Consider the following 5,091-nt stretch of genomic DNA (forward strand, 5'->3'; position numbering starts at 1 on the left):
TTTTTTTTTTTAAGTTTTCTATGCATTTCTTGGCCATTGGCAAATTATTGCCAGTTGATTGCTGTAAGTCATGACAATTTATTTTTCTTGTTTGTCGCCTGTGTTGTTGCGCGATAAATAATTACCGCTCGACTTGGGAGTAGTAAATGTGTTCATTTGTGAGTTGGCAGGCAATCAGCCAGGAAGGCGGACGCTATGCCAACAATTTTCAACAACTGCGTACTACAAGAATGCTGGGAATTTAGGTTTAGGAAAGTCAATATACATATCAAAGAAATATTTAGGATATTTTTGTGCTATGAAGTTTACGGTAATTTATTGAGGTGGAAATTTAAAAATCCAAACAACTTCAAGTCGCAATTAATTATGTAAGGTATGAGTGTGATAAAACTATGCATTTATCATTGACTGTAGCTTACAAGAAAAATGCGGGTGTGTATGCTCCAGACGTGTATATCAACACCTAAAAATGTGTTTATTTATAACGCTTTGATGGGGTTGGGCTCTGTGTGCTCACTTAATCTTGAAACCATTAGCTCAGCTATATAGAGTAAAATAAATCTGAAAAGCTGTTCATTAATATAAACTAACCAGAATATATTAAGTCCAGCGTTTATCCAAATTTACAGGCTTTCTAAACGAATTCTGCTTCTCGTTTGCCGCTGTAACTAATTAAGCAATTTTGGCCGAGTTCAATAAAGGATGCCAGTCGTTTCGGACGACAATTAGAAATGGCAAGTGAAGCTACGTCTTCCTCCACTTGGTCTTTCCATCGTAGATTAGGCCCCTCTTTTCTAATAAATACTACTATCAGCGGGTTCCGAGTTGAATGCTTTAAGGCTGGGTAGGGCCAAGCTACACTCTAAAAAATCTGTTTAAAAATGCGACTTTAAATCGAGTATATTTTTGTTTATTTTTAAAACTTTATGGCAAATTTACACAATGAATATGTATTTTTCTCATTTACACATTTTCGTGTGTAAAAATCCTTTTTGTTAGCGACTTTACACCATTCTACGGGGTGAAATCAAACACTTTCGTAGTAAATTTACGCACACCACAGCAGCTATATTACGCTCTAAAAAGTCCGAAATTTAAACAAACTATTCGTTGAATAATCAAGCATGTAATTTTGCGAATAATAAGGTAGGAAATCAGTAACCTACCTTTTAGGTAGGAAATCTACACAATTTTATTTTAGAGTGTAGCGGAATCGCTGTATTTTAATCCGCTTCACTGTGTCCATATCCTTGTAAATCTATCCTTAAGGTCATAAAAATAAGGCTGCTTTCATTGATGACCATTTCATGCGACTCCCCGACTTACCTGGATACATTTTTTGGGGGTGTTTTTAAAAAATATGCAAATTGAGAGGTAATACCGGATGAGATAAAGGTTTGCAGCTCAAGTAAATGATTTTTGCTACATACGTATGCCGATTTGTATTACCTTGGTGGAAGAGCGACCTTCCAATAGCTCTAAGTAGCGTCCATCGGCTTTCCTTGTACAGAAGAACAGCCACTTATTTATTTAAAACGTAAACACCTCCATGCCCGCCTATGGGCTTACAGACGCACAATGTTCAGACAAGACATCAACCACCTTCATTGGGAGGCAATCACCACCTTCACCAGCTTTTTCCTTCATAATGCTGGAGTTTATCCTCATTCGTTACACTTTAAGTGCTTCAAGGAAACTCCAAAACCCCGCAGTATAGTACATTTCGACCAGGCCTTAACCGTAGCTTATGCCTATTGGAAAAAGGAGACTACAACTCGATGGGGTAATTGCCCATAATAAGTACAAGCAAATGAAGGTAAAAAAGCAAAATGTAAGAAATTAACCTTGCCGATTATTTCATATTAAAATTTGTGAACTAATCTGAGCTCTTAACTGCAGTTAAGCTTCTGGTGGCAGTGGGCTATTACTCTGGCGCACTTAAGGTCTGTGTATGAGGGGGGTTAAAGTTTTTCTTACCCGTGGCACTCATCGCCACAAACGCTCTCTGACAGGGTAAAGTATTTGAGTATGATCATAGACAAGCAGCTATCCTGTAAACCAAATGTAGAGGAGCGGAAAATAGCATCAACATTTATATGCCATACTTTTGTAAAAAACGCCATAGTAAAGAGATTATTAGAAGATTTTCCCCAAAATGGAAACGCCATGCATTGTAACTGAGCCCGTTTCATAGAAAATACAATTAAGGAACTCATGGAGATAGTAAGGCCTTCTACATTATAGAAAAGTGCTTCCGCAATTGCTTTTTACTCCTTTTTCTACTGGGTATCTATTATGACAGTAAATCGCCAACCAGGGCTCTGGGATCGTTTATGTCGTGATTGAAACTGGACTGTGAATGTATGACCTCTCTCTCTCTCGATAGCATCGGATGCCTTCCAAATCAGGCTAATTTTGGTCCTGGGGCACAGTAGAATTACAGAAAACTGCATGGCACCCTTGGGGCTACCTATCTTAACAGGGCCGATTTTAGAGTGCCAGTGGGAATCTGAGAACTGATCTCGGACAGGTAAGTTTATAAATAGTGGATACAGCAAGCGGTGGGAAGTAATCCTGATATAAAATGGATTGTTATTTTCGCGGGTAGTCCACCGCAGGTGGTCAAAAAAGCGATAACTTTCTGCTCTGACATGTGTCCATTAGGAACACATTATTACCAGTATAACACTCTTTCGAGTTCCTATTGAAGTAGCTGTTTGAAAGATGACAGGCGGAATCATCTTCATCTCAGCGTTTCCAACTCATCTGGTCTGCTTTTGCAAGACAGAGGTTTAAACCTCGTCCTTGTTTGCCGCTGTGATGTAGTGGTTAGCAGTGCGGCAAACCTCCGCGTTTATTTCTGCCATCAAAAACAGCTTCTCCAATTTGTGTGATAACCTCACAAATCGGAGGAGAACCTCGGCCAAACGCTAACATATGTGTAAGCATCAATCAATTACAATATTATTAAGGTTTAAACCTATCGGCTAGTATTTCAGCAATGCTGCCGTGGAACTCTCCGCAATCTTCAAAAGGAATTGATAACTCCGCAAAACTAGCCAACTGAAGAATTTTCTACTCTACATAATTTGAATGCACTACTCACATATAAACTAAGTGGTTGTTTAGAGTCTGATTGACAATCAGAACCAACAAGGGGCATACCTGTTTGTGTATTAAATACACAAATAAATTTAGTACTTGTAAATGTTTAAATACTCAGGCAAAAAAAAACTTAGATAATTAGGAGCTGCTAACTATTGGAAAAGATAAGAAAACTTGTGTATTTATGATGGTTAAATACTGAAGTAAACAAAACCTCGTATTTTTTTAGCAGTGGCTAATTTTTGAAGTAAAAAGGCTCACCTGAACTCACATCAACACCTCAACTCATCTCACTTCAACTCACTTTAACTCAGTGATGAAATTGATAGTACAATTGTACTTTTTTTTTACCTCTCTCAATCACTCAATGACCAGTTAGAACTCCCACCAGAAGTGAGAAGTGTAACTTGCTTAGTTTTACGAGCTCCCTGGACCGCCGCCGGTCTACACGTGGCCAGCAGGTCTTGGCCATTAAAAACCGCAATTAAAAAACGCATTTATCATCCCTGCTTCAACTCACCTCAACTCACCAAGTCTCAGCTAAGCGAATTTCATTTCTTAAAATCCCGAAATAGTCCCAACAACTACGAAATAGTCGCTAGAAATTCTTAAAATAGTGACAGTCCTTAGTATCCCGAAAATCCTGAAATTCCCGAAGTAATATACTCGAAAATCCCGATATAGTCCCAAAAACCCCGAAATAGTCCCGAATCAGTCCTAAATATCCTGAAATATGTAGTCACGGAAATAAAGAAGTGGACCCAAAGACCCAGGAAACTTCTGAAAATTCGGAAATTCTTCATTTCTATACTGACTAAATAGCAAAAATTTTGTATTTAATCAAGTCACAAGTATTAAGTACTTTATCGAGTATTTAGGGTAGCCAAAATCTTTAAGTACTTTTGTACCGTAAATACAATTCTAGTCAGTATTTATTGATGTGAAAATAAATAAATACAACGCATTTACTTTAAGTATTTAGCGCACTTGAAGTATTTACATAAAAATGACCATACTCCGTACTTAGTAACATCCAAAATATTTAAGTAAATAGTACTTTGGCATTTACTGCAACATAAATACTTAAATAATTTTGTACTTTATTAGTACTTAGTATTTGGTAAATACGATTTTACCCATCACTGATCAGTACCAATAATTTGAATATTTTACACATGGCTTCTAATCCATATTTAATGGACCTACTTAATATTGCTTTTGAAATCTGACTATCGTAGTAGTGGGCCTATAAATACCATATTTCTTATTCCTATGGAAAGGTCGTAGAAAATTGCTACAGCTTCGCGTATTGTTACTTAACGAAAGACTTCAGATGCGAACTTCTAAAAATTATAAAGCTTGTACTTCCAAAGGGTATAAAAGACACGTACTTTCACATTCAGCTAATTTAATAAACTAAAATTTCATTTGATAAACCACATAATTTACGCTTCTTTTGTGCCTGGATTACCTACGAAGCACACATATGTATATACTTTCCTCCTTTCATACCCACAAGCATATGTATATCTATCCACATTGCCTGCCTGCCACTGGCTCGTGGCAACGACTAAGATATATTGTCAGCACTTAATCTTTTGCGTAAATCGCCCACTCCCCACGCATATTGGCCATTTTTCATCCTCTACTTTACGGCTTGTGCATAAATCAATAAAAAGTAATTGATAAATATCACTTCGAACAGGCGGAAAGACCAAAGCGAATGCTAGCGCTAAATGAAATGCAACGACCCCCGCAGCAGTGCATGTAATGGCGAAAACAAGGCGGCTGGCAAAAGTTTATCACATCCTTCAAACAATTCGAATGCATTTGCATAACATAAATCACCTTTTACTTCTTGGCCCGTCGGCTGCCTGAGAGAGAGAGCGAGCTATGTATGTACATAAAAGTGCCGGTCGCAGTGCTTTGTGCGTCAACAGAAGAAGAAAAGTGGTGCAGAAATGGGGAGTTGATCGAAATTGGCTG

This window comes from Rhagoletis pomonella, unplaced genomic scaffold (assembly GCF_013731165.1).
Source record: "Rhagoletis pomonella isolate Grant_MI unplaced genomic scaffold, Rhpom_1.0 Rhpom_scaffold_00007, whole genome shotgun sequence".
NCBI lineage: Eukaryota > Metazoa > Arthropoda > Insecta > Diptera > Tephritidae > Rhagoletis > Rhagoletis pomonella.